General features: G+C 37.6%; 1 protein-coding gene and 1 long non-coding RNA gene across 2 annotated transcripts in view; one reads left to right on the top strand and one right to left on the bottom strand.

Annotated features, from left to right (window-relative positions):
- The window catches only part of LOC107714274 (leukocyte tyrosine kinase receptor-like), a gene marked incomplete at its 5' end in the record, with an annotated part of 255,294 nt that overhangs the window by 22,133 nt on the left and 219,347 nt on the right, over positions 1-13,814 (top strand). The window lies entirely within an intron of this gene.
- Positions 8,567-13,814, bottom strand: part of LOC107714276 (uncharacterized) — a 20,630-nt gene continuing 15,382 nt past the window's right edge. The window contains exon 3 of the long non-coding RNA XR_001636972.1: positions 8,567-8,578. This is a non-coding gene — a long non-coding RNA (uncharacterized LOC107714276). The remainder of the gene's footprint in view (positions 8,579-13,814) is intronic.

Raw genomic sequence — 13,814 nt, 5'->3', positions numbered from 1 at the left:
TTAGAAGGAAAAACACTCTTTTAGAGAGAGCGCTGAAGCGCCCAGGGGAGGTCGCGGCGAGACCGCAGAATGGCAGCTGCAGCACGCCGAAGATGAGCAGCACTGAATGGCAACCCCCGCTGACGCGCCGTAACACCAACGCCAGCTGTTTCTCTCTGCAAACACTCGCGGAGATTCGTCTTGTAGAAGGCTCGGCTCCGAAGCGAAAAGCTGATGTGCGTTTGCACGCGCTCTCCTTTTAGGCCCGCGCTGCGGGGCGGGGTGCGCGTGGCGAAACACGCACGCCAACTGTCATTGGCTTGTTTAGTTTACACTCGAAGGTGATTGGGCTCTCGGGCGAGATCCCAATTCGTCAGTCACGACTGACGTAACGTCGAACTGCGCTCGGGACTGGGCCAATATGAGCCAGTCGTCGTCATTTTCTTTCTCTTAACTGGCATCTCCTGCAATTATAATTTTACCCTTGATAGGAGTTAAATAATAGAGAACATGCATGTGCCCTCATTTAAAACTTTGTCAACAACTTTGAAATGAATTAGAAATTCACCCTTGGCAATTATACAGTACTAGAACGGTGTTCAATTAAAATAGTCCTACTTCTTAAAATGCTTATTCTACTGAACTGGAGACAATGTTGGTTTTTGAACTGTGAATACTGCTTGAGGCGCAAGGATTTCATTGACTTTCCTTGCTTTCTTCATATATTGTTTCTGATACAACATTCAAACCCTAAAAATGGGAATATAATAATAATAATGATAATAATAATAATAATAATAATAATGATAATAATAAAAGTTGCTCATTAGGAAACAAATCTAAAAAAAATCAATGCAAATCAATAAATCAACAATGCAAGGAAACAATGTGTACAAGAGGGTGTTTCTTTTTTTATTTATGTGTTTTTATTTTTATTTATTTGCTTATTTATTTTGGGACTTCAGACTAAATATAACAAAATTGTAAAAAAAAAAAAAAGAAAAAAAAAAAGATACAGATTTTCAAAATTGACTATTATAAATATATAAAATATATATATGGAAAATATTTACTTTTAAATATTAACTTTTTTCCCTGGCCACCATTACATAACTGTTAGATTTATAAACCTGAAGAGAAACATTATTGCTGTCAGTAGAAATACATCATGAGATTAATGACAAATTTCAACCAAAATGAAACAGTAAATATGCTAAATGCTACAGTATCAGTTTATTTATTTATTTATTTTTTTTACACTGTTTTTTTTTGTTTTCATAACACTAACGTTCTTCCATGGATTTTTCTCCAGATAAATAAATAAATAAATAAATAAATAAATAAATACATACATACATACATACATACATACATACATACATACAAATAAATAAAATAAAAAACATTCCCATTTACTGTATTAAAATTTCACAAACACAACATGCTGGTGGGTTTTAATGAAAGATAGCAGCACATTTTACCCAAACCCATTAAATAGTTAAATCATTTTCCTCACAACTGATAACACATCCTATTGCTTGTTTTCATAATTAACAAGATATTAAAGATGGAACTGCATGAACAAGAGCAATTTCAATTTCTGAGCTGTTGTCTCCAAACATGGTAAAGACATTCTCCTCTGATTACAATTCAGAACAGCGTCATTGTTATGTTTGGACCATTAGAGGTGATGGATTGTATTCCACTCAAATGCTCCGCAATGCAAATATTTGCAGGGTATTGTAATCTATACTGCATTTGCTGTTGTTGTTATTTTCTTCTTTATTCAGTGGATCAGCACAAATGCTAATCTGTTGCAGCCATGTTGTTTATCATTATTAAATGCCTAATTTCTGAACCAGCACTACTTAAAGCTCAGAAATTGTCATGAAAACCAAATTAATTCAATTAATTATGGATGGAAACACCAAACAAGTAAAATGGATTGGCATGTTTGTTGTTGTTGCTGAACTAGTAATTAATTAGCTAGCAACTGTGAAGGCAGTTTTATGAGTGTAAATGTATTAGTATAGGCTATGGTCTTAGCGTTGTTAGTTATATATAGCTTTCACTATTAAAAATAGGCCTACAGATAACAGTTACAATCACAAACATGTTTTACAGTCATTATCAACAATAATAATGTTATTATTATTGTTTTCAGCTCTTGCCCCCCTCAAGCAAGAGCTGAAAACTTGACATTCAAAATATGCAACTGATTGGACTGATAAATTTGTTGAACCATCTCAATGTAAGCCTTCCATGCTTGTGCTTTTCAAATGAATTTGTTTTCTTGAATATTAAGTAGGCCTAAGATATTTGCATGTGGAGTAACCATACTGTAGTTGAGAAGAGCATAATGGACCCATTTATGAATTGTATTAATGCATTTGTGTTTTAACATGCATAAATTCACATTGACTCTCTTATGAAAAAATGAAAAGGGAGTTTTAAAAAACTGGCCAGCACTTATGTCTGTTTTGATCAATGAGGCGAGAAAAATTTGACTCTAATGCAAAGCTGTTGGTTGATACACATAAAAAAAAAAAAAACAATTAAAATCATTACGCCATCTCTAATCAGGTTGTTTTATTAACTCAAAAAAAAAAAAAAAAAACTCCAAGCTAGTTTTGAGTATTATACACACAGAAAATGGGGTTTAAATTTTTACCTTTTGGGTTACAACAGCTTGTCCCAGGAGCAGTACCCTTAAAAGGACATTTTTGTACCTTTTTTTTTTTTTACCCCTAATAGGTACATATTAGTACCTTAGAGTAGTTATATGTACCCTTAAGGTACTAATATGTACCTATTAGGAGTAAAAAAAAAAAAAAAAGTACAAATATGTCCTTTTAAGGGTACTGCTTCAGGGACAAGCTGTTGTACCCCAAAAGGTACAATTCTGGCCCCTTATTTTTATGTGTTTAGACCAGGTCAATGCCATATAGCATTATATTTATTTGAAGAAACTATAATGTTATAAGAATAACCTTTTTCTCCCCAGTGTATCATATTAATACCTCAAAATGCATATAGAGTGGGAAAAAAAATGGTTTTAATCTTTAAATTGTACACTGAAAACCTAAAACCTGGTAACCTATAAATGGTAACATCTATGTTAAACCGTTGGGTGTGTTTTTGTGGTCATTTTGCAGCAATATACTCTAACTACTTTATCATTCAGTGTATTGTTTCCATTATTGTTTTAATTGTGACTTAATCTGTTCAGTAAAGCAGACATACAGGCTTGCCAGTTTCATGCTGCAGCTGAAGGTTCTGTGGTTTTATAGATTTCCATAGTGAACCAGCTTCTCCTCTGCAGTGACTTAGGCTAAATCCAGATCACACCGGCTCACAGCTAATCCCACAGGATCAAACGCTGGGATGTCCCTCACAACAGAGGTGCTGAAACACTGCACTATTCCACTAGACTGCCATTGTAACCCTTCATTTCTGACCCTGCAGAATGCCATGGCATTTTGATTCTCAATTCTCATTTTTCTCACTACGTTTAATATAGAATTGTTCAATTTTGCTAGTCCAGACTCTAAAAGGTGAAGTGTGCAGTACAACTGTTTGTGGCTCTATCAAATCATTGCTCGATTTGAATCCTAAAAAGCCCAACATTTCCTCAGTCAATAGGAGTTTGGGGAAGTATCTATCTATCATATTATCTATCATAAATATTAATTTATGAACTATCCCTTTAAGAATAAAAACTCAGTCAGTCAAAAATTATCTTGGTAACACACTGTAGAATCGGGCACTTGGTCATCTTGACAGACTTCCTGGGATCACTTTGCCTTTTCACAGTCTGTTGTTGAACTCCTGGAGGAACAAAGCAGAACTGCTAATGGTGAACTGTGTTTAGATGAAGCAGGTGAGACATGTGTAGGAGACAAACTGCAGTATGACGGTTACAAAAAGCTCTATAGCGTACCATGATGCTGTGCTGATATCAGATTGCAAATAGAGTATGCATGTTTCCTGAGACTCAAACAAACAGATGACCTTGCAGATGACACTTCCTTTTTTTAGTTACAGGACCATATTCATGTACAAAGATATTTACTTGATACTACACAGCAAAATAACAACAAAGCAACAACAATATCAACAACAAAAAGATAAACAGAAAAAGAAAATAATTGACAGTTATATGATCTGACGTGTCTTTGGAAACATTTATTTTTCTTTCCTCATACAATGGCGGGTTTATCGACCTTCTATCCTGTTAGCAAATGTAAACATGTCCTTCTGTTTGTCATCAGAGTGTTTTTATTTTCCCCCAGCTAAGAAAGGATTGCCCTAAAGATCACTCACAATGGGGTTGTTCCAGCCCTGCAGGATGATACATTGGTGGAGCAGGTTTGATTGGGGAGCAATCTTTCCTCTTCAGGAAGTCATTAACACAGCGGTGAGACAGTAGTGAGCAGAAGCCTCATTTTTCAATGCAGGGATGATCTATAAAAGAAGGCTTTGGGGGGAAACGCAGGTAACCTGATTTGTGTGAGCCAGAGAGAGAGACAGATAAAATAAATTGTGTCTTCTTGGTTATGACTAATGCCCCAGTGTTTCACTTTCTGAGGAAACTGTCTGGATTCTGGGATTGCCTCAGATGAGTGTTCAATAAATATCAGAGAAATAACTAATCTTAGTAATTTTTATTTTTTTTCCCCAAATAGGTGGATGTAGGAATGGGACAAACAATTGTGATGATAAACAATTCTGATATAGTTCTCAGTGCCATTTTCAACTTGTTGTTTAAATGTCAGTATCAAACTATTTCATTTTTGTTCCTAGTCCAGAGACATTTCTTTGGAGAAACAGTGATTTGTCATTCTTTATTCAGGCCAGACCTGAAGGTGAAGTGTATAAGTGTGTGTGTGTGTGTGTGTGTGTGTGTGTGTATATATATATATATATATATATATATATATAATACAATTTTAAAACGTGCATTTTTGCACTTCAAAAGTAAAAAATCTGAGACCTTGTTCCCCCTTTCTATGTTCATTTTCTAAAACTGCACACACTAGCTATGATATAAATCTATCTTACATATCTACATAAATATAATTTATTTTGTGCAGAACAAGCTGTTACTTTAACACAATCACTCCTCCGTTCATATGTGTTTGAAATGGTTAATTTTGACAAATTCATCTGAGGATTGAGGTGCAATATTCAGGGTCAGTGGAAACATGGAAACAACAATTACAATAGGGAGGTGGAACATTCACCACTAAGAAGTGGTCTGTTCTATGTTCCCAAAAGTAATAACGATGTCAGCAGGTTGAAATGAATTAGACTAAATTGAAGAATATATTGATCATTAAAAGTTTTCCTAAATTAATTTTAATTATTAATTAAATTAGATTTGAATTGTTCCAAAAGCTAAAATATAACGAATTATCGTGATAAACAGACACTTACAGACAAAACACGTTATCTCACAAAACAGCATTCTGCTGAGATTAAATGGAATGTGAATTTAATTGTCATATTTACTAATTATTTTAAAAAAAAAATGCAAAGTAACATCTGCTGTAGACATTAATATTTCTAGCAAAAACATGTCTCAGGTTACGCATGTAACCATGGTTCCCTGAGAAGGGAACGAGACACTGTGTGCTTTAGCGGTTTCAATGAGGAACAACTTCAGCGTGACTGGTGTCTGATGCACATGTCTAAACATGACAATAACATTGGTTGGCGACAGGCTATGATGTTACTACCGGCGTGACCATAGTATAAAAGGGTGCCAGGAGAATATGTCATCCGCTTCTTCATCTGCAATAACGAAGCATGCATTCTGAAGCATGTCAAGTAAAGAGGACACAGTGTCTCATTCCCTTTTTCAGGGAACCATGGTTACATGCGTAACCTGAGACGTTCCCTTTTGAGGGAATTCAAACTGTGTCCTCTAGCGGTCGCTATGGGGAACGGAATACCCACGCTGCCATGCTGAGGGAAGTGCATGCCATTTATTCTGAGGCGAGCACTAAGCACCAACTCCACAGTGAAACCACTGGAGTCGCCCCTCGGACACATCAGCGGCTGTCAGTGAAATTATCCCCTTTGGCCAAATTAAGGCATGAGCTACATACCCAAAATAACTTACCTGTTAAGGGCTGACAATGAAGCCCGGTCCCAGGGCAGAGCTCAAAGGCTTGGAATCAGATTACAATGTTATTCCTTTAAGGGGATATGGCCAGGCATCTAGGTTTCACCATATTACCAGACCCTGGCCTGTCACCTAGGTGGACTTCATACATCTACCCTTAATTCTCCCAGGGGGGGCTACATGATAGCCAACAACCTGACTGCCTGAGGCAGAGTCTCTGACTTGATACAACAAAAAGTTTTCCAGTGCAAAGGGAATTGCAAGGAACTGGAAATATACACCTTCACTGTACCTGAGACGGAGACTTCCCATAAGATCTCTCTCTCCAGATCCCTCGAGCTGGTAGGCATATACCCCCCCAGCGCAGTCAGATGGGAGACATTGTTAAGGTATCACTAAAGACACATATGTAGAGTGGGACCCAAGGTGAGAACTGGGGCCTGAAACAACTCAGAGAAAGGGTACAATGCTGACAGCGCATGACCCTTACCATAAATAGATTTCAGAAAGTGCACAGGATGCTCAGCGTGTGCGCTTACCATTAACATGGATTTTAGAAAGCACTCAGTGTCATTATAGAGGACATGAAGAGGCCTAACGACCTGCTATGACTGCATCATAGAGCTCTAGGGAGCAGATTACTCGACTCTTTGAGCAAGAGGAGGACTCATACTCAACCTTGTACATAACACAACTCCTGAGAGTAGCGTGCTCAATGTAACTCTTCAAGTTGTGAAGGGGCACTGTTGCTCACAGTCCTTCAGGAGGGCCGAAAGGACTGCCTAACAACCTGATATGACTGCTTCACAGGCCTAAAAGAGGCAGAACACTCAACTCTCAGAGTGAGAGAAGAACTCATATGCTCAGAAGGGCGCATGATGGGGCTTTGGGAATGGCATACTCATAGGAGACCCTCCAACTGAGGGGAATACCGCCACCTCAACCATAAGGGCAGTCACATGATGGGAGCTCCAGGGAGCTGCATGCTCAAAGTGATCCTGTAATAAGGGGAGCAATTCCAGGCTCAAACACTGAGGCGGTAATCAGGGAGGCCACACAAGATGCCCTAATCCACCTGGTATGGTTGTCTTTTGGAGCTCCAGGGAATGGAGGACTCAACCCTCATAAAAGAAATGGAAACTCAGACGCTCAAGCTTGGAGCGGCATGCTCATAGACAACCCTCCAGTATGAGGGTAGCACTACCAAGGTCAACCATAAGAGCAGCCTAACAGGGAGACAAAAAGATGACCTAACAACCTGGTATGGCTGCTTCACAGAGCTCCAGGGAGAGGAAGATTCAACTCTCAGAAATGAGAGGGTGGGCTCAGACACTCACCTTGGGAGCGGCGTGCTCATAGGTGACCTTCAAGAATGAGGGGAGCACTGCCAAGCTCAACCATAAGAGCAGCCCATTAGGGAGGCAAAATATGGCCTAACAACCTGATATTCTGCCTACGGAGTACTTGGCTCTTAAATCAAGAAGATAAGTCACTTGCTTGCTCTGGAAGCAGCAGGCTCACAGATAACCCTCCCGCAGTGAGGGGAGCACTGCCAAGCTCAACCATAAGCAATGGCTGTATACAGAGCCCTGAGAGCAGAGTACTCGATTTTCAAATTAACAAGGAAACTCACATGATCAACCTGGGAACAGCAGGCTCATAGGCAACCCTCCCATAGTGAGGGGAGCGCTGCCAAACTCAACCAGAAAGGGCAGTCTAACAGGTTAGCAGAAAGGATGTCTCTCAAACTGATAGAACTGAACACAAGGCACCGTTACACTCTCAATATCATACCTCAGTATAAAGGAAGCATGAGGGTCCCGTACAGCTTGAAAGGAGCCTGCTGAAGAGGCTTGTGGTAGTGGCAGGCTCTTGCACTACCCAGGGGAGCACCAAGGGGAGCAATGCCAGCCCAACCATGAAAACAGAAGGGGACCCAAAACCATTCATGCACATGAGAAGGGCTCCTCAGAGAGCGTACTCAATAATAGGCCTTCAGAATGAAGGAAGTACCATCATACTCATACCTCAGGGGAAACAGTGTACTAAAGTCATTCACAAAGGGAGGAGAGATTCAAGCCATGAGGGCAGTATAACAGGGAGGTCCATAGTGGTCCTGACAACCTATCATGATTGCAGAGCAGGATTCCAAGAGCAGAGTTACTCAACAACTCAACAAGAGAAGAATTCAAGCTCAGTACATGTGCAGAATGGTCTCAGGGAGCTTAGATCTCAATGGAGCCCCTCAGGGCGAGATATGAATTAGCTCACATCATGAGCAGCCTGGCCAGGGTGGCTTCTCGAAGCCAAAGCACCCAGCGAGGTCATCAGGGAGCATGGTATGCAGTATCACTCTGGAGTAAGAGGAGTACTGCCATGCTCAAACTGGAAGCTACCACCTCAAGGAGACCTGGAGGACCAATAATTGACTGACCTGATTCAATTATTCCTCTTGTACTATGGCTACCACACCTGAAGTCATCGTTCAGATGTTGTACTTCAAGATATTCATCAAGTTTTTGTTCTTAAAAAGCTCCTGTGAGTAGGATTAATTTCATACGCATCTCATCCCACGCCTCCGTTGCTAATTCCAAATGTCATTTTAGTGCTAATTACAGACTAATACAGTTATTTATGCAGTTCATTAATTTATTAATGGAATTAGAGAGAGAGAGAGAGAGAGAGAGTGAGAGAGAACGAGAAAGAGAAAGATAGAACGTGATTAAACTTGTGTGAATTACCTGAGTCTGTTTGTCTCTCAAGTGTTTGGCAGCAGCATCTCTACTAACAGTGAAACTTTTCATGAAGTTTATCTGCTTAAAGAACAACACTGTTATTACCTCGCTAGTGAGAAGTGCCAGATAGCTTTTAACTTGCTTAACTAACAACATGTTTCTGTGCGTGTGTATATTTCCGTGTGTGTGAGGGTGTCCGTACTGCGTGTATGTATTTGTATGGGAGAAAGCAGGAGAAAGAGGGTATGGGCTTTCCATACATAATACAACTTAATTTTGTGGCAAAAACATGAAAATAATTTGTCATTTTTATCCTATTGTTTACTATATTTGCTTGGTCAGTGTCATTGAGGGTTTCGGTTCTTTTGCTGCCCTATTTACTGTATACACATTAATCGAATTGTTTCTTATTTGTGAATTGACTCGATTTAACAAAGTTATGTGGTTGGGAAAAAAAACAAAAAAAACTCCTATATTTTTACTTTGTGGACAAAAGTAGGTACCCATATAGGAAATGAAAGGGAAATGCCATAATTCAGAATATTTATTTTTGTTTGTCCAATAAAAATCAATAAATCTAACACAATGCAGATCATACATACACATAAATGAAGGGGTGAGTCTATACAACACTCTCAATGTGGCAAAAACATGAAAATAATTTGTCATTTTTATCCTATTGTTTACTATATTTGCTTGGTCAGTGTCATTGAGGGTTTCGGTTCTTTTGCTGCCCTATTTACTGTATACACATTAATCGAATTGTTTCTTATTTGTGATTGTTGATTTGTTTCTCTCGTTATGTTTTTCACTTCAGAATAATCCCATTGATGAGTGTTTGGAGGGAGTGTTTTAAATAAATGGTTATAATAAGCATTTGGGGTGAAATGCATGTGAGCTGTGGATTTCATTTGCTTCCTTTATCTGAATTTGTGTTTTAAAACTGTTGGCCCTCCAGATGCCTTGCATGTCCTGTAGACTTCCATCAATTTGTTACATTAAATAATTACAACTTAATACAGGCCCTATTGCAAAAGATAAAAAGGGGGGCACCAGCGCATTGCCGTCTTGTCTTTTTCAGGAAGAGTTCCATTGAAAATGATTGGCTAAGTGCCTTCTTTTTTATGGGAATATTGTGTGAAAGGTTTTCTTTGTGGAGACTGGTTAGTGATCTTTCATCTAGGACTTATGAATCTGAGTACTACCTGATCAAGAAAATCAGTACAGTGTTGTGGCGCATAATGTTGAATCAAATACATGTTCTGAGGTTCTTAATGTGTAAAGGAAGGAAAAGGCTTTTATCTTTTTATCTTGTCTTCCTGCTGGGCTGTAAAGTCAGGGATGTGTATGTGTTTATATCATCAGAGCAGAACCTACTATCCTCTACTATTCAATTTCACAGTATCCTCCATGTCTATTTATTTAACCCTCAAGCATCCTTTGGAACAAATGTGGGCAATTATTTTATATATATATATATATATATATATTTTATTATTATTTTTTTTTTTTCTTTTCTTAATATATTATATAATTTCCTTAATCTGTGTGGTACAAAACTTGGCTATTTTTTTTTTTAATCTTGCCACCTGAAGACACACACACACACACACACACACACTTCAAAGTCCCACTGCAAGATAAACAAACAAAAAAAAAACATGTCTGAAACATGCTACTTTCTAGGTTTATTGTTTACTCTTACCTCGTTGGTACCATTTTACCTTTTGAGTTATTGAAATGTGATGTTTTTTTTTGTTTGTTTTGTTTTTTTAAGAAATAAAATAAATATAAATAAATGTTAGAAATAAATGATTACTCTGTCTCCTTCTTTGTCTTGTATGTTTTTTTATAACAATGTTAAACTATCTAAATCTCTCTGATCAAATCTAAAACTTAAGAGATTAAGTTTGTTACTATGATTTATAGATTTCAGCATATGCAGCCACTGAGTATTACAGCCAAATAGTGGCTATTTATATTTTTGATATTTTGTTACTTCGTACATCATATGTCACCAGATGTCACCAACTTTTCAGGTTTTGGCTGTCTGAACTTACTGGAATGATTTTTATTTCATTTTTTTTGTTTTTTTTGCTGACATAAAATAAATATTAAATATAACATAACAATAAGCATATTTTATATTCAAATTATATTACTTTTAGAGGTGTAAAAGAACACAAAAAAATCATAAATTGATAGTTTTTATTTTATCGAAAATAGTGATATGACATTTATTAAACAAAAATAAAAAATAAATACAAATATTGGGATCATACCTGAGACCTTTGTGTCAAATTCCTCCATGAAGGACCAATTAAGGGCTGCTATACGAAGAATGCTTGAGGGTTAAAAGGTAGCATCAGCTCCACACCACAGGAACCCTTATTTTGACATCAATAAATGACTGCTATCCCATGATGCATTTATCTGCATGCTATTACTGACAGATAAACCATTCGGGGACCAAGCAAAACACAGAATTTAGCCTTTAGCCACTTTTCTATAATTGTAATCGTTTATTACCCATTTGTTGCTCATGCTTGTCAATGCTAATTTGTCCATCATTTGTATGCCCATTAACACAGATTGGAGTGTGTGTTTCTGTGTGTTTGTTTTGGCTGGGCACCCAGTGACACTGGCACTACTTTATACTGAACATCTAGACTATGAATTTGCTGTGTCGCCTATTCTGTTTTTATGTTTTTCATTAGTTGCCATACAAAATAACATGTACAGTCTATACATATTCACTTAGACAGTGAAACACTGATATGGATGTACAAACACAGGGACATATACACAGACTCATACATTATGACTTATACAAGGACACTGTTAAATGGATAGTTCACCCAAAAAAATAATATTTGCTGTTAATTTACTCACCCTCTAGCAATCCAAGATGTAGGTTTTTTTTTTTTTTTGAGTAGAAGGCAATCAGACAATGAGGAAATCCAATTATTTTCTTCTAAGAAAAAAAGTAACCCACATCTTGGATGGCCTGAGGGTCAGTAAATTTACAGAAAATTTTCATTTTTGGGTGAACTATCCTTGGGCACACCACGTGATAAATGTTCACTTTTAAGACAATAAACTTCATCAACATGTCAAATTCTATTGTGTTGCTGTTGAAGAATAGCTGGTGATGCGGATTTACTTGTTGTAGAGTTAACACAATTTATCATGAGCATTGTAACGTTTGAAGCAGATGTCATAACAAATGTCAGTAGACCGGGAACATTTTATAACGAGTGTTTCATTTTTAAATCCGTAAGATCTTACCTTCATGCTGTGGAAATACAATCTGGAAGATGGAAGAAAATGAGTGCAGTGTTGAAAAGGGGCGGAGCTACATAAAGTCTAAAGTTTGCTGGTTTCAATGAGGTTTTGGGTACTTTCCACCTGGACCGGGAAGGGAGATCATTTGGCTGACCATTTAAACCAGCTGAACACCAGCTTAAACCAGTTAAAACCGGTAAACCCTCTGGTTTAAGTTGTTAAAGCTCTGCTTGGGACACCCATTTGGCCAGCCGTTGTTGCATGCTGTAGCAACTCGTAAACATGCAGGAAAACCCAGAGCAGTGTGATCTGCCTCTCCAGGCTCTGGCCGGTGGGTCCTGACGTGTACTGATGGGGTTGTCAGCATGAGACTGTTCACGGTAATCCAGTTGGGCTTGTTTAAGGGCTTGCTGCTTTAGCTCACAGCTGAAAGGCTAATTTCATCAGCCTGCATTGCTATGCATCTCAGCAAATGGTATTAGCCTCAAATGAGCTGATAGAGCCAGACGCTCTGTTGATTATCAACAACTATTACTCATCCTCTGCATCGTTTCCCACTGCTCAAGCCCAGCCGAGTGCATGTGAGAGAGAGAAAGAGAGCGCCGGTGAAATAGACGGGAATAGAGAGGGGGGAGTATCCTTGCGCTTTGAGACCATATGGGACATGCTGAACCCTAACAGAACCAAAGATTGTGTAATCTTCTGTTTTCAGGCCAATTTAACACACTAGACAAATGTTTACATAATTAGTGGTGATTGTTAAAGGTTAAGTGAGTAAGTTCTGTGTCACTACAATTACCTTACAAACAGGTTTCTTGAACATTCCCCTCATTTGCTTGTGCTTGGAAAGCAGAAACAACACACCGATGATTGAGCCGATATTGCTCTGTTGGGATGCTAAAACACAGCGATGTTTTGATAGAGCCAGGGTCGTAACCAGTATAGACAAGTCCCCTCAATAATTAGATATGGCCTGATTGTCTCCTTCAATAATTGATATTCTGATCAGCTGCACTCCATGACACACTGCTTTCTGTGTTGTTAGTATGACAAAAAGTATAAAACGGTATTTGTTGAGGGTAATCTGCCTAAAATGCCAAAATGATTGAGATGGCCGATCGATTCAAGGAAAAGCGAGCTTTACTGTTCTCAGAAGCTGAACATGAAAGTGCAACACTTCAGTTTTAAAGGGGTCATGACATGTTTTTGATTTATTTTATTTTATTATGTTACCTGAGGTGTAACTATAATATTACTAAAGTTTTTTGAACTATTATGCTATTATTATATTTTAAAATAAAATATTTGCAGATAGTTCAAATGCTTTATAATATATTCTACTTTTCTATTTTTTTTGTTTTCTTTTTTTTCTTCTTCCTATATTCTCTTAAATCCCTTCAAATCCTTTAATTCCTTTAAATCAAATACCATTAAATATACCAATAAAATACCCCCAACCACTAAATAATTAATTAAAAGTGTAAAAAAAATAAATAAAAATACATATATATATATATATATATATATATATATATATATTGTAAATTCCTCCAAAATTACCTAACTAAAAAGTGAGCAATATGGGGCAAGGGGTTCAAACCTTTGTCCCTTTTTTCACCCCTGATGAGTTTGTATCCTTCCATGTACATGCTAGTTTATGGTCTTTTGGACATTGAATTGCAGAAAGA

The sequence above is a fragment of the Sinocyclocheilus rhinocerous genome, unplaced genomic scaffold (genome assembly GCF_001515625.1).
Source record: "Sinocyclocheilus rhinocerous isolate Xijiao unplaced genomic scaffold, SAMN03320098_v1.1 scaffold3254, whole genome shotgun sequence".
NCBI classification, from domain to species: Eukaryota; Metazoa; Chordata; class Actinopteri; order Cypriniformes; family Cyprinidae; genus Sinocyclocheilus; species Sinocyclocheilus rhinocerous.
This window is presented reverse-complemented; position numbering and strand designations above follow the sequence as displayed.